The following is a 20,027-nucleotide window of genomic DNA, read 5'->3' as shown; positions in this document are numbered from 1 at the left end:
CTTTGCTGAGTCAATAAACGCCCTGGATATGGAGGCAAAAAGGTCCTCTGGGATGTTGGCAAACTTCTGCCAGACTACACGGCGCTACAACCCAGAAGACAGCCATCTTCAGACTCACCGCCGTGAAAATCTCAAATCCTACGAAGGACATTCTGAAATTTGAGAATTTAAGTTTCGAAAGATAAAGTGACTCTGTGTTTGTCTATTACAATAAGGAGAATACATTATAAACAAATCTTAGTAATGGGAAAATGTGGCCGAAGGATTTACACATCTCAGCATAACAATAAGGGCGAACACATAACACTCTTAAACACCAGCCTTTACTGACTCAATCAGTTGAAAGAAACCCCTTTGTACCACATTTATTAATAATAAAGGCAGAAAATTATGTAAAATAAATGAATGACAGAAATCTTTAGCTCGCCACACTTCTTATGACTCCAGAAATGAAAAGGCAATCAATGGATTACCCTCAGCGTAGTGGTGCATTAAACAGGATTTCATATGAATTTGTGCGTGATGAAAAACAAAGGAATTTTTACTTTTGTATTTAGGTTAATCTTCAACTTTCGCATTGGTATGGGCGCTTAACAAAGAAAACTAAAAAAAGAGGAAAGTGGGGAATATTCCATGATGCAACTTTCACGAAACAAAAACAAAACGAATCGTTGGCAATAACAATGAATCATCAACTTTTCTTAAAATACGACGAAAACGTTTTTCTTCAATTATGTCGAACCTAAGAGGAGCGTGTTTTTTCTTTCAAAAACATGAATCATTTCATCTCGAGGAAGAAAACACTTCTCGCGCTGTGTATAAACAACATTCTAAAAAAATCAATGACTTCATTCAACAAAGTCTCCACAACAAATACACACAACTTTTAAGTTGTCCAACTGACAAAAATATAAAGTATAAAAAGCAGCATGCTCGCGTGTAACAATCTCCATTGCAATGCTATTGCTAATAAGAAGCACAGATGTTCTGTGAACAAGAAATGGATGTTTCATGGCATTCTACAGTCTTATGATTATACAGGACGTTCATTGATAAACTTATCATCTATCAGCTCAGTTATCACTCCCCGGTTGAAATTACATGTACCACCGTCAAGCGCTACAAGGCTTTCCCGATACGCGACAAATACAGCTCCAAAAAAGGAATACATGCAATCAGCTTACCAATACTACAGCACTTTCTGCCGGGACCCCGGAAGTCACAGTTGAGACCAATTGTTATCAGAGAACTCAATTAATTAAGCCATTTATGGTCATAAGGAAGGTTTCTAGTTATAAGCACGAGTAGAACAGCGTCACTGGAGATAGTTATATACCAGGCTGTGGTCCGGAAGAACTTTCTGTTCGATGGCCAGTCTTCTGTTACAGAGTTTAACAATAAATAAATAAAAGGCCATAAGAAATATGTCTACCAGGGTTAGGTTGATAAGAGTATTAATGACAACTAAAATAAATATCCAGTTACTTCTATTATTAGTTAACCTGACATTAGGAATTTATTTCCATATTATAAGTTTATGTACCACGATAACTTTATCACAGAACAATGGTCCTTGTTTAACTTATTTACGTATTTTATTACAATTACTTGGTACAGAATTCGCAGAGATCCACAGAGTAATTTTTCCATCCTATTCTCATTAATCGTCTGCTTTTCAGTTTACTAGAAGTGGTAACTGTGGATTGGAAAAAGGTGAGTGATGATGTTAACAGCAGCGGCGATGGCGCAAGGAGACACAGACAATGACATTGTACAGAGATCACGAGTCTCGTGCAATTCGCACGAGCTTCACCAAAATTCCACAGACGTGTCAGCTATTGAGTAAAAGGTTACGGAAAACTGATTCCGTCTCTCCCCCCGCATCCACCCCCATGAACAGGCACAATTCAATCCCGTCATAACTTACTATTAATATAACCTGGCTGCTTACGTTTGCTGTGATTTACCGAGTAATAAAAACTGACTCACGTACACAGGAATGACGCTCATGCTTAAAGTAAATAATACAACACAATTCTTCCTTTTAATGCATGTTTTGTTGTAATTCTTAAATAGTCGACCTTGCTCTCCAGGGAACAACTTACGACATCTATAATGTTTTATTAATTGCAGTTGTGACCCTAATGTAATTGCAATGAAGTTACAGATGCCGTTTTATATCATTGCTGTTCAGTAAGAAGGGCTTAATTCAATACAAATTCCGTATAACTTATCACCTTACCGAGCACAAAATATACCTCTCCAAAGCCATATAAAGTCGACAAAAAAATTGCAGTCCTTCTGCACACGTCTACCACAATAGCAACCTAAGAAATGTTAAATATGATTTACGATACTGATAGTTACAAAATCCAACAAACGATTGTGCCCAGCTGCGTCGCGACGCGAGTTCTTTCCAGAATCCAGTCGCTTACAAACGGTTAACACAACCTTTGTCGATTCATATACTATTTTTGTACATTCCCAACCAAGAAAAATATTAATGTGGCGAGAAACGAACTATTCATTCGTGTGTTGTTACGCGACGTTATAATTCCGTTTATTAACCCGAGACTACAGACCCTTTAATGCTAGATAGCCATTCACCTTTAACGAAATACAATAATCATTGCAATTTCATTATCCAATCGCGGATTCGCCACCCAAGTGGACTTTTCTAATTAGATCTCACCAAACTGCGCGGCTATGTGCCTAGCTTCTTCCACACGTGCGTACTTGCCAATCTTAGTCGCGGGTCAAGAGTTTGAACTGTGAAGATTTCCTCTCTTACTTCGTCTCTCTTCGGTCCAAATATTCTATTCAGGCCAAGAACTGTCTTTAGACATTCTCAATTACTAGTTTCCTCTCAAAGTAAGACACTGTTTCGTACGATGACAATCTTTTCTGGGGTGTTACGCCGTATGAACAGGTAGGTAAGAGACCAGCGTTTCAGAGAAACATACTGTCTTCATCTTCTGGGCGGACTACATACGGCGTCACAACCTAAAAGATCAACATCTTCCCTGCCGTAAGAAGCTCAGTATCACTCGACAACACAGTTCTATATATTTAAAACACACAGACGAAATAATTATCAGTAAAGAGATGGAAAAGAACCACAGCATGCTTGTCTGGAGTTGTTTTTGTCGGAGCTGAAATGCTCCTTTTAAATTCGGCGTCAGTTTCATAACCGAATATCGACCATCCCTCGTTAATAGCCCAGACTAGTAGTAAAACGATTCAGCTCCTTGCAAACGCGTCTGTCTCTCTCTTTCTCTCTCTCTCTCTATACGGCATGTAGCCGCACGTTAAGAGCTCACAGTGTATACACGTGTAATAAAATTCGAATCACGTCTTTATCCTATATATTCATTCCACAGAAGCATTTGCCAGCAAGCGTCAAAAATTTCATTAATATTAAAACCCACACCACGCAATCAACCATATAAGTACAGTCAGAATCAAAAATAAATCAATAAGAAAGCAAGGATAAGCAAAATGGTTAGTCATACCATCACGACTTTCGCTAACTTGGCACTTCACTGTCAAGGAAGAACTACGTAAAGATGTGCACAGTTCAGTAGCAACAACCTCCTTCTGAAAGTCCAGTTTCGAATCCAGGCCTTTCACTCTACACTCTTCTATAACAAGAACGGAAAGACAGACAAAGGAATGGAATACATGGTTCCAAAACGTGTTCTCTGCTAGTCCTTTCCGGCCTTCTTTAATTTATTTATACTTTATTCAATGACGCTGTACGTAGCATAAAATGATAGAATGCTTTGGAAATGATCAAGTTGAGGAAAGCCATTTGTGTTAAAATCCCGACATGTTCCCGGAGGAACTGAGGACAACCACAAAAAAGTCTCAGAATAACCGGTATCTAGATCGAGATTTGAACCGAGGACCTCCAGAATACAAATTAAAGCTAACTACTCGACCGTGACGCTCAATCTGACATAGCCTTTTTTTATTTTAATTCATATCGATTGTTAACATTGTTAATCGATAGCAAATAGCAGGCTACATAATTCGCCACTACATAGTAATCTATATAGTGGGATAAGATTTATGACTGAGTGTGTGTCATGCATCACTGACAAAGTTCTCAACAATAAAGCTAGATGGCAGAATGTTTCATTTTACAAGTCTTGCAATCATTAGGCAGCTTTTAGAAGTCCTTTTTTTAGCAGATGAAGTTACAAAAATAAGAAAAAAGAAAGGGCAAACAAAAGAGGTAGGGAATTAAGACAAAAAAATCAACGTTGAATTTCAGCGAAACGCTTCAACTAGTAAATTATGTTATTGGTAATACTAATTAATTACGGAGGTATTGCAGTGCATTTATATTTCGTAAAATGTTAACGATATTTAAAAATGTCAGAAACGAAAACTTTACAGATTAGTAACACATATGTACCCCATTTACTGTTAAGTTGAACCTTTATTATGTGGTTAAATTCTATCTTATAGTCGTCCACATCTTCCCATGATGCAGGAAGTTTTGAAATCTCGCAAACGAGTCACCGTACTGAGAAGGAAACGTCACTACCTAAGTCAAGTTGAGGCGTCATGACTGAGACTGTTCCGCCTGATGAGGGCGAAATGCTAAGTAGCAAAATTTAGCAATAGTCTCTCTCTTACGCTTTGTTTAGATTTGATCGTTCGACGTGTCTACTACAACATTAAAAATTCGCCTGAGGTCTCTGCATCACACAACTACACCGGTTTACACCAAACTTGGCACACTTATTCTCCGAGACCAGGAAGAGATTTCTTTCAAACGAGTAGGCCATATACTCGAAAACATTTCCTAGGTTTGGGATCCGACAAAAAATGGTTTCTAAGCTCCGTATCTAGGCGGAATAAAAGAAAGGAATCAAAAGGAAAATTGTTTCGGCGAGATGACAGGACCCAGGGTCATAGACCCCCAAAAAAGTCCTGGTTTCGAGTACGAGTAAAAATGTTTTGTTTAGGAATAATAATCTTTCCTATATTTAACGAGACGTATCAAATGATCCGGCCTTTTATAAGTTTGTAAACAACCAAGATTAGTATGGAATATAAACATTTGTCGTAGTAACATTGCGAGCACTCTGCTAGCCTACAATAAATGAACATGGGCAACGAGTGTAAAACAGCAAAGAACTCGTTAGGAAAACATGTGCACTGTACTTGTAACTTCACAATTCGAAACCAACTCCATGGAACAGTTTTAGAGAAGCGAATAACCGTTCAGAATATTCCCCAGCCTTTATGGAAAGAGAACGTTCATTATCGTGTTCACAGTAGCTCGCCACTAGACACTATCGAGCCAGACGCATCTAGTCCACATTATCACATCTCAATTCTTTAAACTCTGTTTTAATATTATCTAATACTTTAAAGTAGTCATAATTTCTAACAAACGTGTAACATAAATGTCACGTACAATTTATTCTAGACTAGAGCAGAACGCTCCTTTCGGAGCTCCTCATCTGTTTACTCGGCATTGTTGTTACCTAGGAAACGTCATCTGTTTACTCGGCATACACTGAAAGGAAGGGGGTTAAAACACTTGACCAATCCCCCCTTCCGGGGGTTGGTTGCGTTTTAAAATCTTGAGTAAGACACTAAACTAACACCCCTTCGGGGGGGTTAAGTTAGTGTCTCATTCAAGTGTTTAACCCTTGAGTAAGAAACTAAACTCCCCCTCCGAATGGGGGTTAAAACACTTAACCAACCAACCCCAAAGGGGGGTTGGTTAAACTAACCCCCCCGAAGGGGGGATTTGTTTAGTGTCTCATCCAAGTGTTTTAACCCTTTAGTAAGAAACTAAACTCCCCCACGAAGTGTTTTAACCCTTGAGTAAGAAACTAAACTCCCCCTCCGAATGGGGGTTAAAACACTTAACCAACCAACCCCAAAGGGGGGTTGGTTAAACTAACCCCCCCGAAGGGGGGATTTGTTTAGTGTCTCATCCAAGTGTTTTAACCCTTTAGTAAGAAACTAAACTCCCCCACGAAGTGTTTTAACCCTTGAGTAAGAAACTAAACTAACTCCTCCGAATGGGGGTTAAAAAACTTGACCAACCCCCCTGGAGGGGGGTTGGTCAAGTTTTAACCCTTGAGTAAGAAACTAAACTCCCCCCCGAATGGGGGTTATAACACTTGACCAACCCCTCCTTCTGGGGGTTAGTGTAGTCAAGTGTTTTAACCCTTGAATGAGCAGTATGACTTGAATAAATATTATTATTAGTATCAGATTACCTTTTTGGTGTTGGTAACGTCTTCTTTCACTTTTCTTCATTTCTTAAATAGTTTTATGTCGCTATACACCCCAATAAGTACGTGGTCGTTGCACGCTAAAGAACGTTGTATCAGAATTGTGAGTTTCACGAGCTGATAACGCGAAATTTGACAACACAATAAATCATCTTGTAACTTTTAGAATATTAATCGGACAATAGTGCTACTTTAAACAATTCAATATCTGACCCTAATGTACATGTTTATAATAACTTTAAACATTTCCCATTAAGTTTATGAACCACACATTCTGATACATTAAGATCGGTCTGTAATGTAGCCGGGGATAATATATTTTGCTTTTTACATTCTGAGATCAGTGCAACTAAAGACTAATTATATTTATTTTTAATACATAATTTTGAAGGAATATGATGTATAATTTACATCATGCTCGAATAAATCGAAGGGGGTTAGTTTAGTGTCTCATTCAAGTATTTTAACCCTTGAGTAAGAAAAACACCCCCCCCCCCCCGGAATGGGGGTTAAAACACATGACCAACCCCCCTTTTGGGGGGTTAGTTTAGTATCTTAAGTTTTTCTACTTGTTTCGTTAATATGATCTCGTTTATCAATGTAAGTCTCCTTTCGCTTTTCCTTATTTGTTAAATAGGTCTGATGTTTAATTCTTTACGTCGATGTTCAGAAGCCAACAGTTCTTGTTCAGTCAACTGTTTACGTCCAGCCCCACCCTTGCAAATCTTCGTCTTAAAATCGATCATAAAGTCAGTTTTCATAATAGTTTTCGTAATCGTAATATATCGAATAAGTATCAGTTTACCTTGTTGAAGTTGTTAGAGTTGATACTTCAAATAGTTGATAACGTCTTCTTTCACTTTTCTGATGTTTTAGGCCAACTGTCGGTCAATATTCAAGAATGCGAAGTGCTCCTTCTGGAGCAGTGATAATGCGACTGGCTTGATAGTTTTTGTTGTGAAGCATTATTTGTTTAATCGGCATTGTTGTGTTCCACAACAATGCCGAGTTTGTTTATAGTTGACTTTGTTGATGACGTCATTTTTTGACGACAACGACTAATCACAAATTTTTATAGTACTAGAGCAGGGCGCTCCTTTCGGAGCTCCTAGTTGGTCAAGTTTGTAAAACGCCATCAACCTTGTGTAAGAAACTAAACTAACCGCCCCGAATGGAGGGTTAAAACAATTTACCAACCCCCCTACTGGGGGGTTGGTTGAGTTTTGAAATCTTAGGTAATACGCTAAACTAACTTCCCTTCGGGAGGTTAGTTTAGTGACTCATTCAAGTGTTTTAACTCCTGAGTAAGAAACTAAACTAAACCCCCGAATGGGGGGGGGGGGTTAAACATTGCGTTGCGTTTTAAAATCTTGAGTAAGACACTAAAATAATGGTGGTTAAAATACTTGACAACCCCCCATCGGAGGGGTTGGTTGTGTTTTAAATTCTTGAGTAAGAAACTAAACTAACCCACCCGAATGGGGGGTTAAAACACTTGACAACCCCCCCATCGGAGGGGTTAGTTGCGTTTTAAAATCTTTAGTAAGACACTAAACTACCCTCCCCTTCGGGGGGGAGTTTAATGTCTCATTCAATTGTTTTAGCCCTTGAGTAAGAAACTAAACTAACCCACCAGAATGGGGGGTTAATACACTTGACAACCCCCCTTCGGGGGGTTAGTTGCGTTTTAAAATCTTTAGTAAGACACTAAACTAACCTCCCCTTTGGGGGGGTTAGTTTAGTGTCAAATATAAGTGTATTAGCCCTTGAGTAAGAAACTAAACTAACCCACCCGAATTGGTGGTTAAAACACTTGACAAACCCCCTTCGTGGGGGTTAGTTGTGTTTTGAAATCTTAAGTAACCCGCTAAACTAACTCCCCTTCGGGAGGTTAGTTTAGTGACTCATTCAAGTGTTTTAAACCCTGAGTAAGAAACTAAACTAACCCCCAAATGGGGGGGTTTAAACACTTTAAATTCTTGAGTAATACACTAAACTAACCCACTTCAGAAGGGTTAGTTTAGTGTCTCATTAAAGTGTTTTAACCCTTGAGTAAGAAACAAAACTACCGCCCCAATGGTGGTTAAAATACTTGACGAACCTCCCTCCGGGGGGGTTGGTTGCGTTTAAAATTCTTGAGTAAGCCACTAAATTAACCCCCCTTCGGAAGTGTTAGTTTATGTCTCATTCAAGTGTTTTAACCCTTGAGTAAGAAACTAAACTAACTCTCACCCCCAATAGGCGGGTTAAAACACTTGACTAACTCCCACTTCGGGGGGTTGGATGCGTTTTAAAATCTTGAGTAAGACACTAAACTATCCCCCTTAGGGGTGTTAATTTAGTGTCTTATTCGGAGCAGTTTCTCTAATCTGAATTTTTACTTCATTATGTCGCTGTTCAGAGGACAACTGTTCTTGGTCAGTCAGCTTTCTACGTCCAACCCCACCCTTGAAAATTTTCGTCTGATTTCTTTCTCTTCTGTTTTTGTTGAATACGTTTTTCTTTTTTTATCAATGTAAGTCTTCGAGGGGGGGTTAGTTTAGTGTCTCATTCAAGTGTTTTAACCCTTGAGTAAGAAATTAAACTACCCCCCGGATGGGGGTTAAGACACTTGACCAACCACCCTCCGGGGTGGTGGTAAATTGTTTAAAACGCAATCAACCCCCCTTCGGAGGGGTTGGTTGCGTTTCAAAATCTTAAGGAAGACACTAAACTATCCCTCCTCATTCAAGTGTTTTAACCCTTGAGTAAGAAACTAAACTAACCCCCCGAATGGGGGTTAAAACACTTGACCAACCCTCCCTTCCGTTGGGTTGGTCAAGTGTTTAAAACGCAAGCAACCTCCCTTCGGGGGGGTTAGTTTCAAGTGTTCTAAAAGTTCGCTGCGTTTTAAAATCTTAAGTAACACACTAAACCAACCCCACCTTTGGGGGGATTAGTTTAGTGTCTCATTCAAGTGTTTTAACCCTTGAGTAAGAAACTAAGCTACCCCCCCAATGGGGGTTAAAACACTTGACCAACCCCCCCTTCTTTTTCAGCGTCTTGTTTTTTCTCTCCTCTGTTCTTACCGAATAAGTTTTTCTACGTGTGTCGTTAATATGGTCTCGTCTATCATTGTAAGTATTCTTTCTTAAATAGGTCTGATGTAGTAGTTCTTTACGTCGCTGTTTAGAGGCCAACTGTTCTTGGTCAGTAAACTTTCTACGTCCAGCCCCACCCTTGCAAATCTTCGTCTTAAAATCGATCATAATAGTTTTCGTAATCGTAATATATAGAGTATATGAGTAGTATTATTAGTATCACTTTACCTTATTGCAGTTGTTGGATTTGGTACTTCAAGTAGTTGATAACTTCTTTTTTCACTTTTCTGATGTTTTAGGCCAACTGTCAGTCAATTTTTAATAATGCAACGTGCTGCTTCTGGAGCAGTGATAATGCGACTGGCTTGGTAGTGAAGCGTTATTTGTTTACTCGGCATTGTTGTGTTGTAATCGGCATTGTTGTGGAACACAACAATGACGAGTATAAACAAATATAAGTTGACATTGTTGATGACGTCATTTTTTGATGACAACGAGGAATCACAAATTTTTATAGTAAAAAAAGAAAGACTAGAGCAGAGCGCTCCTCTCGGAGCTCCTCGGGGGGGGGCGTCAATTTTTTGAACGCAACCAACCTTGAGTAAGAAACTAAACTCCCCCCGAATGGGGATTAAAACATTTTACCAACCCCCCCCCCCCGGGGGGGGGTTAATTCTGTTTTAAAATCTTAAGTAACACTAAACTAACCCCGCTGTCTCTATCTGATATTTTACTTCTTTACGTCGCTGTTCAGAGGCCAACTGTTCTTGGTCAGTAAACTTTCTACGTCCAGCCCCACCCTTGCAAATCTTCGTCTTAAAATCGATCATAATAGTTTTCGTAATCGTAATATATCGAATGAGTGTCACTTTACCTTGTTGAAGTTGTTGGAGTTGGTACTTCAAATAGTTGATAACGTCTTCTTTCACTTTTCTGATGTTTTAGGCCAACTGTCAGTCAATATTCAAGAATGCGACATGCTGATTCTCGAGCAGTGATAATGCGACTGGCTTGATATTTTTTGATTTCTTTGTTGTGAAGCGTTATATTTGTTTACTCGACATTGTTGTGTTCCACAACAATGCCGAGTGAACAATTATCTGTTGGCATTGTTGATGACGTCATTTCTTGAAGACAACGACTAATCACAAATTTTTATAGTAGAAGAATGTTTACTAAACCAATCATTCCCAGAAGTCTGCGAACCCAACACGGCTCGCGTACCATATGCTGCCAAGAAGAATATAAGTTAAACGTAAGAAATAGCAAAGGGGAAAAATCTGTGGTTGTAATAGCACAAATTATAACAATGAATTTCAATTACCTTTACTGAGGTAATAACACTCAAATCTATGCCACATGTAGCCTGCAGTTATAATTCCTCTTCATTATATTTCAATTTTTTCGCGGTACTGCTATAGATTCCTTTAATAAAGCAACACAGTCCCCCCCCCCCCCCACACCTATCCGTCCGGCTTCTCACACTTCACAGTCTCTAATGTGATACAAAAAACTACAGGCTTCCCTCATAAAGTAAGATAAGCATCACACAAGAATGCTGCCCAACGTTCTACAGCTCCTCGTCGTCATTAACTTCGTGGTTTCAATCCTGCATCCCTTTACTGAAAGCTTCCTTAGCCTCTTAGCAAACCTCATAGTCGATGTCTGCTCTAAATCCCCATCTAAAGCGAACTGAATGACTTCAAATGTCTATAGCGCCCGAAATATTTCCTATTCCTGCACCACATCTATTAGCCAATACGTAAACTAATCAGTTTCAATCCGGCGCAGGTTGAAACCCCTTAATGGCCCAGGAGTAGAATACTGTAAAACTCAATTTGGACTTTCTAGTAATACCTACGATACCAAACTTAACCAAACTCACAACTGTTACAATGCGTGTTAGGTTAGCTCTAAATATAGCTTAAACTGTCATTACATTATCCTGTATCATTGTTTGTGTTGTTTACTGCATGCAGTAATGTAAACATTTCACACGGTTAAGAGCTGAAGGCATAGCACACAAAAATAAATATCTAACATCTGAAAATAGCAAAAAATAAGTACACAAAGAAAATAAAACTTAATTTACTTTCTATACTGTATCAGAGCCGAGTAAAATAAATGTCTTATTGATAATGAAGAAAGAATAATAAGGTAGCCAGGTATAAATTTTATAACGACACACATATAAGAGTAGGTACTTCCTTATCTCGAATTGCGATTATACATGCTGTTTGCACTAGAGTCACCTTGCACCTAAGTATAAGCAATTACACTCGTCTCGAAAATTGTTATTTTATTATTCCGCGGCACTTTTATTGTCATTACATCTATTTCAAGGCAATCTGAGATATTTAGAAAAGTGTAAATTTTCCGCCAAGCTGCCACCCCGATGTCCGCCTCATAATAAAAACGTGGGTGTATAAGGTAGGCTCTTTTCTCAGGGACACATGGCCAAAGCGTCAAAGTGTCCGTTTACCTCCACCATGTGAAGAGATCTGAATATGTGGAGGCACATTACAGGTACAGGAGTACCCTAACTTTTGCCACAGTATAAAATTTCTTCGTACACTGGTCAGATGTGACTATGACATTATAATTTTAAAGCAAAAGACAAATTGGGCTGACGTGCTTTGCTTAATGTAAAGGAACATAACTGCTGAATATTCGTTGTTGTATAATTTGCACACAATTGTTAGTCTCATACATTGACTTATATCCGCTAAGGTGTCACATGGTTGGAAAATGTTTGTGTTTAACTTCTGCCTGAAATGTGGTTGTTCATTAAAACATTTTCAATAATTTCAAGGATATATAACTCATATGATATACCAGGCCTACAAAGGAGCTACACCGCCACACTTCAACGCACATTCAAGCACACAAAAACAGAAGTTCGTATATTAAATCAGAAGACAGACGAGACACAACTTTTAACAAAAGAAATCGTGCCTACCTGCCAAAACCATATCCTATCTCACTTCACCACGCCAGCGTGGTCCACGTCAGTTCACCAAAACCACTGGCTTAAAACACATTAAAATATACTACATTCACATATTCTTAATTACGAAAAGATATTCACACTGGAATTGGGCTGTTGCAAACGATTGGAAATTTCAGCTAGTGATGAGCAAGCTAAAAATAGTATCTTAAAAATTCGCAGAATACTGGATACTGATCACAATATTACTATACAACTGGCTCGCATTTACTTGTACTGCACTAGGAAGATAGTGCCTATTGCACAAGAGAGTTTACTCAGTCATACGTGAGGAAACAACCATAGATAAACCTGGGAATAAAACGAAACGAAGTATTTGTTGATTTTCCGCGCAGTAATATTCCGCCTTCTGCTATTATAATAAGTTAATAAATATGCGAACATTAACAATACTATGGTGTCGTAACTGGGAATTTCAAGACATTTCCTCAATTAATTCAGGCAAAATGATAGTAGAGTCTACATGTCTATTGTGTCAAAATCCGAAAACATACAAAACTATTAGGGAGATCGCAAGTAACAACCGAATTTTAAACAAGCCAAGCAGGCCACATTTCTTCCGAACTACTGACTGGAATGTTAGGTTGACATTTACCATCTTTTTCCCGGCAATATCTAGATTGCGCAGAGGTCAGAGTTGCTTCCGGCTTTCAAGCGATAGGAACTGTTCATTAGAAATAATATAATCCTACAATTAATGTGTGAAAATGGAATATGTATTTAAAATTTGTGCCATTTCATTCCCACGATTTGTTCCTTACTTTAGTATTGCAACCGCCCTTCCGCAGACTGTTTTCTTCTCACTCTGGTTTCCACGGGATCAAGCCCAGTAGCGTGCCCGGTTTGCTTACGGTTACAGCTTGATATAACTTCGGAAAATGCGGAAGGATATAAGGAATAATAATTGGTGTAGGGTTTGTCGGCGATCAAGATTCTCCGACTCTCAGGGATTATACGGGGACTGTGATAGTTGGAGCGGCCGTGCGCCAAGGACATGAAATCTGTGGGGATGATCAACTGCAGACCACACCGAAGTCACCTTGGAGACGGTTTCACCTTTTATTTCCTTTCGAGACACTGTTGTACAATACGTTATTTTGATTGTAGGGCAGCGCGATGATTCGGCTGTTGTATTTATAATTGTAAGAATCAAGCAGAAACTGTCTGCTTGCCTTGAAGAACCGAACTTTCAGAGAGCGAGTACCAACGCAATCTCGCTTTTTATATTCCCGCAACGTAACTGTTCTTGAATTTTGAATTGAATATGACAATCCGATTCGTCCCCCAAAAAGTCACTTATGACGTCGGAAACGTGCCGAACAGCCACATTCAAATTCCATTGGTCCGAGTCGTAGTGAAGCAGCGGTCATCTGGCAATCGTCACTTCACACCTACTAGAGCGCCCCAAACCAATGGTCACTAAACCGAATGTCGGGGGAAGAGACTTTCACACGCCAGGATGGCGCCACTCTCTTTTCCAATGTGATACATTGGACAAAGCCAAAATTTAATAAAATCACTCAAATTTTGATGAAGTGAGGTGTACCAAGTATCATCTAATCACACCTCCTTCGTTCATATAAATCAGATTAATACGCCAAAGCCTGGTTTACCCCTCATCTCAAGTTTCAGCCCGTTCGGGAATTGAACCACGGACCCGGACTGGCACAGTACGTATAAGGTTTGTATGTAAATAGATGTTATTGAATTCAGTATGAACAGCTTTACCGGAATCAGTAAATGCACTTCCTGGAAGAAAACACGTGCTGTAATAAGAAAAATGGCAAACATTTATTTCGTCTTACAAGGTACATGAAATAGAAAAAGTACGTCTTAGAGATACCAATTCAGTCTGAGAACAATTCCCGAAATGACGGATGGATTAGTAGGATTTGAGGTTTTCACGGCAGTGAGTCTAAAGATGGCTGTCTTCTGGGTTGTTGCGCCGTGTGGTCTGGTAGAAGTTTACCAAACTACACGGCGCAACAACCCAGAAGACAGCCATCTTCAAGGAAGATGAGACTGAACTGAAGAAACTAAAAGCAGGAAAGAAATAATGAGAGCGCCCTGTGGTTCACGTAACCCAGCATCGTGAGGAAATTGGGGAGCTACGATGAGTAGCGTAATCCGGTCATGAAAACTAGCGATGGCTGGGGGTTCGTCGTGCTGACCACACGTCACCCTACATCTGGTTGGATGATCGTTCACCTCTGCTTAGGCATGTGAACGTGAGGCCAGCAGCCAGCTAGTCGGCTTAGGCTCTCGGAGGGCTGTTACGTCATGGATTATTATTTATTTGTAACAGCGGTTGATATTAGATGAACAAAAATCCGAAAGACTGCAAACCAACCAACACAATCAACATCTGTAAATCTATGCAGCCAATTCCGTATGAATGGAACACGACATATGGAGTAGTAGACTATGTACTTCAGTAATATTCAATTGTGCTACATTCCTTTAATTAATCACTTTTTCTTTCATTCTAATCCCTACCCTTTACCATGTCTTCATCGTTTTACCTTCAACCTCTAGCCATTTTACTTTCTAAATAAATGATCGCGCTGAACTGCGAACAAAATGGGTTACATCGTGAAGGATTCCTTTGCAGGATACAAATAAATTCCTTCCCAGAATAGTTTAATAATTTCTACAAGTAGCATTACAGATGCAATCAGTCATCTGTGAAACATACATAACATAGGCCCTAATGTATTTTTTACTGCATGAATGGGTGCAAGCGGGTTTAAAGAGAACACGACCTTCAAATGCATATATCAAAACATCATTAATATTGGCCCTTGGTTCACACTTTTTACCGTTGTCATGGCTTCACATCGGATGGTTCAACACAATCTTTCCGGAGAAAACGCAACATATATTAGGAACGGAGAGGAAGGTTATCACGCTTTTGTAAATACGCGTGAGGTAACTAAAGTTTAACTGATAATCGTCTAGTGTGTTTGCTTCAAGGACAAGAGACAAAAGAATGCTCCCTTGCATCAGGAGAATAGATTAAACTCACACACCGTAAAACGTGCACACGTATAATTATGAAGCCGCAGTCTATAACAAAAGTCTGTTTATTTATAGAGTATCTGATACCTTGGATATACAACGAGTTAAATGATCTAAATAGCAGTGAATTTCTGAATATTTTAACTAAATTAAAAAAAAAACTGTCAGGACATGTAATTTTCAGTTACAAAAATGAACTGTAATAAGAGTGTAACGCTCTGAATACTGAAGTGGAACAAATGTTTTGATGGGATGTGCTGCGAACAGAAATTCCGGGACATTGATAAAAGTTAGGTAAAATATATTAACTTCAGTCAGAAGTTAGTCGTACTTTCAAGAACACTTAAAACACGATATTAGTGTACTCAATTTTCTGCCCTTCATTTTGAATGTACGAAACAAATCCCATGCCAGTTACCTTTACTTATATATTGCTTTCGTTTGTTTACAAAGTTTGAAACGGTTTAAACGTTATTCCGGCAAACTGCTAAAAATTGTGAGAATTTAATGCAGAATTTTCTGCATGCTTTTGGCCAAAAGTTATTGCCAAGCTTAACAATTTTCCTCACCATGACAAAAACAGCAAATGTTTGTGGAACTGCATCAATGGAAGTAAGAAGACGATACAGATTACGGAGTAAGTAAGAGTTAGCGAGAGACGTCGACAGCCAGTCTCAGTTCCTCGATTGAAGCCAAATATTTCAAACACATAAAACATGCTCTATGCTTTAAGACTGTCAGCTCCGTAACATAACAGCAACGTGAGGGCAATGGTGGGTTTTGAAAGAACTGCGAAAAGGTAACATAGGTCGAATTTAAGTGTCATCCTGCAATTTCCGTGTCGAATGAGGACAGCATCTAAATCATTTAGTCCCTAAATGCATCCACGTATGAAATGGAAAGAAACGCCTGCAGAACAAAAAGAAACAATAGCAGTTCACCATCACGGTATTCAGTATTTGAAATGATGGGTGATGATTTAGAAGAACATGAAATATAAATTGTACTTTCCGTAGGATTATAGAATTTGTAGTGGCCAAGTCAAACGCAACTAGGAGCATTAAAACTCGATAAACGGCGTATAGAACATTCACCAAATGAAATACAAAGCCTTTAATATCTTAGAAAGCGATGAATTAATTGTCTTGCACTGCACTGCTGCAAACGAGAACCATCACAGCTGAAATTGACAAAGGCAGTTTCTTGAAAGCCAACAAACACCACGGCACAGTTGATATATGTTCGGCCAAAATCAATTAGTAATCGACGATAGTATTTTAAAAATAAAAAAAAAATCCCCATTCAAAACGCAAAGTACATAAGATATTACACAAGCAAGGAGATTCATTCTAGTTAACAAAATGCATGTGTCATACAAGAAGCCAGTGAAGCGTTAATCCAAAGCATTAAAAAAAGACTAAGTAAAAACGACGTTAACTTTTTGAATACGTATAGGCGTACATTGTATATTTCATTGTTCATGATGAATAAAACTGATTTCTTTAATGCATTTCAATACTGGTATAGTATGATTTATTACACGCACCCTTTAACGAAGGAAGAGAGAATAGCGAGGGATACTTATATGTATGCATACAAAATGTTGGACTACAATCCATCATTCCGTAAAATAGACACACATTACGGTCCTCTCTTATGACGCCTTTGGTCGAATCAATGTTAACAAATGAGACCTGATTTTTATATCCAAAGGAAACATTTGCATACAGTAGAAATCCGTATTGTGATCAGTTTGTGTGCCACAAGGTTGAAGCTGGCTAAGAACGAGTTCGCTCTTCTCCATGAGCAAGTCACCCACAGCAGCACAAGGAACAATAACTGTCTCCTCTCTTTCCCGATATTGCACCACCCTCTCACCAGCAGTTCCCCTATAACGTAATGGCTTGTCTGCACACTTCTTGCATTCTGCACAACTGTCTCGTTAACAGCGAAGTTTCTCGAGGAAGGTCCTCCGCAGGGGTCAAGAGATATTTTAATGAGTGACAAACTCGAATCAAATGCAATTATATCATTATAAAAAAATTGCCAAACCCCCTAAAATATCAAAGCCGAAGATGAAACACTGGGCTAGGAGTTAAAATTTCATTTAAGACATGACTGTAGAAAGATGGTACACAGCAAGCTATATGTGTTGACGGAATTCTCTCCCATGCAAAATAATCCACAGTTCGTTTTGAAAACAAGGTACAACAACTGAGCAGATATATATCACTGTCCCGAATCTGTATGTCCGAGAAATAACGGACGTTACCATGTTTATTTAATTTTGTTGGTAAATGCAAGACATGTGCACAGTTTCAACACCTTGCATTGAAATTTCCTCTACCTATTAGTTCAAAGGCAGATGCATTTTCCAATGACACATACACATAAGGACTATTGTTTTAGCAGAAACTATTAAACAATATTTTTTATTTGTTGCCCCTAACCTCAACAGCAGGCGCCTACAGCATGCGGTCATCGAAATTCCAAACCACTTTTTCCCCACAGCCACAATACATCACGGTATACTTTAACTCTGTACATAAATATTTAAACGTCGCCAAGTGCTTTAATGGGAAATGCCGTAATTTTTCTTTGCCGTATCAATGTTCTCACCTAATAAGTAAAGGATACTTTGTACGGTCCATTGCGTTATAATAACTCGTAGATTCCTTATTCTCCCCTAATAACACCTTCGTAAAATAGTTTTTGTTCGACACAACTTCCTTGTGACAAATCGCAAAAAGTGAAATAAAAGTAATTAATTTCACGACACCTTGAACGTTTGTGTCAAGGACTTCAATAACTGTTTCATATCACTTCCGTTCTTGGTTAGTGTGCAAAATATCTGTCTGACTTTTCAACTATAATCGTACACAGTGCTAAAAAAGGTTTGTATTTGTTCGGTAAACACACTATTGGAGAGAATATAATGAACGCTAAGTGTAAAAAAGAGATGGGCACGACATTTCAAGCGAATACATTAAAACCTGACCTCAATGTAGTCTGGAGGCTCGGGAGGGAAATATGATCCGCTCATCTCCCTGGAGTAAGTACAACAGAAATAAACTAGTTCGTTCATTCTCTGCTCCAACATTCAGCAAGACAAAGAATCGACCCGTATAGCCTATATGCAAAATGTAGACCCCTATCACATATTATTTGCATTTCACTACGCGGCGTAAGGGGAGAGGAACTCTAACAAATCTTTTTGTTTTGCTGAAGAATAAAACTGCTGGTACAGCCATTAATATTTGAAATAGAGAAAAAGAAAAGGGGGTAGCCAAAAAGGGTTAAACGAGTTAGGGAGAGAAATATGAGTGTAATGTTTAAAATTAATACATATTCTGTAACAGGGGAAATGAAAAATGGGTTGCATATTCAAATGACGAAAAATGAAAAGGCAAAATAAATGAGCTTTAACCATGAAGGAAAAGTAGGCATGGGAGACTATGGGTGGGGGAAATCTGTTGTATGAGTTAGGCAAAGTTTCTACTTTCTATAATGTACCCATGAATCAGTACACTATTAAACAAATTCATGCCTCGGAGGAAGAGATATGCAGTCGTACAAACATTTCAACAGCATAAACGACTTACGTTGTTCAAGATTTTATCACTTTGGGTTGTTATCTTGCGCTAAGGTTTCAAATATTTTTCACAGCATATCCTGATTTTCTATAGCTGCTACCTGTAAAATAATTTTCTCCTCCTTACTCACAAGCAAGGTTGAAATCTCTATTTAACAGGCTTCTTTGCAACATTCGTTCTTCTTAATGATACTATTTGCAATTACCCCATCATCAAATCTCGTAACTGTCAATCATTACGGCTTCCTTAAAATTCTTTCCTTGCGTCGCCTCACGGATCCCTTCTATCGTTCTTGCGTTAATATTTCCTTTCACATCTTATACGTGAAGTTCAGTTTTGCCGATGTGTGTGCTGAAGGCATAATCACACTACAACATTTTAATTCGTATCTTCTGCATGATAATTTTCGTCCACTGCGCCTCCATTTGATTACGAATCAGATTAAACCTAAGCAACAGCAAAACACTTCCACCAAAAATAAACTTAAGGTGAAGATGGTTGTTGCGTCATGTAGTCTGGTAGAAGGTTGCAGAAGTTTCAGAGGTCCTTCCTGCCTCCATCATCAAGGCATCGCCAGAAGACAACCATCTTCAAACTCAACGCCGTGAAAATATCAAATTCTAAATAATTTAAATTGACTGTATAATGCTTATAGTAATTTAGTCTTCAGGCTTATAAATGCTGATTTAAGACTAGGCCTACTTGTAGGAGTTTAGTCATCAGATTTGACGATTGGAAAATACAGCTTGTGGTTTGTAATTAATTTGTATTTTTTTCTGTTACCAGTTACACCTTACTGATGAACAAATAAATAGGCTACTATATATGTCATATAATCCTTAAATCTTCCGGTCTTTCAAAATTTTTCTTGAAAGTACAAAGTAGTTCAGTAAGAATAGAAGAAATTGCAGTTTGTGTAAGCAATATGTCATTCACAAATCACAGATTTCTCTTTTACTGTCCTATTCATACCATATTTATTTTTTGTGAGATGAGTTTCGCATAGACGGGCAATACCAATAAAATCTGACAATGCGGGACAATATGTACAACGTGTACCACAAAC

The 20,027-nt window shown here is 38.6% G+C and overlaps 1 protein-coding gene across 6 annotated transcripts in view; it reads right to left on the bottom strand.

Annotated features, from left to right (window-relative positions):
• LOC110826492 (castor zinc finger transcription factor) overlaps positions 1-20,027 on the bottom strand; it is a 270,044-nt gene that overhangs the window by 153,587 nt on the left and 96,430 nt on the right. Inside the window, exon 1 of one of the 6 annotated variants that reach the window (XM_087351135.1) lies at positions 7,069-7,180. The exons of the other annotated variants lie outside the window; for them this stretch is intronic. The gene's annotated coding sequence lies outside the window, so the exon portion shown is untranslated. Of the gene's footprint in view, positions 1-7,068; positions 7,181-20,027 lie in introns of those variants that run through there. 6 annotated transcript variants of the gene reach the window in all.

This window comes from Zootermopsis nevadensis, unplaced genomic scaffold (genome assembly GCF_977971745.1).
Source record: "Zootermopsis nevadensis isolate Lab colony 2312 unplaced genomic scaffold, Znev_1.0 Znev_ptg000018l, whole genome shotgun sequence".
NCBI classification, from domain to species: domain Eukaryota; kingdom Metazoa; phylum Arthropoda; class Insecta; order Blattodea; family Termopsidae; genus Zootermopsis; species Zootermopsis nevadensis.
This window is presented reverse-complemented; position numbering and strand designations above follow the sequence as displayed.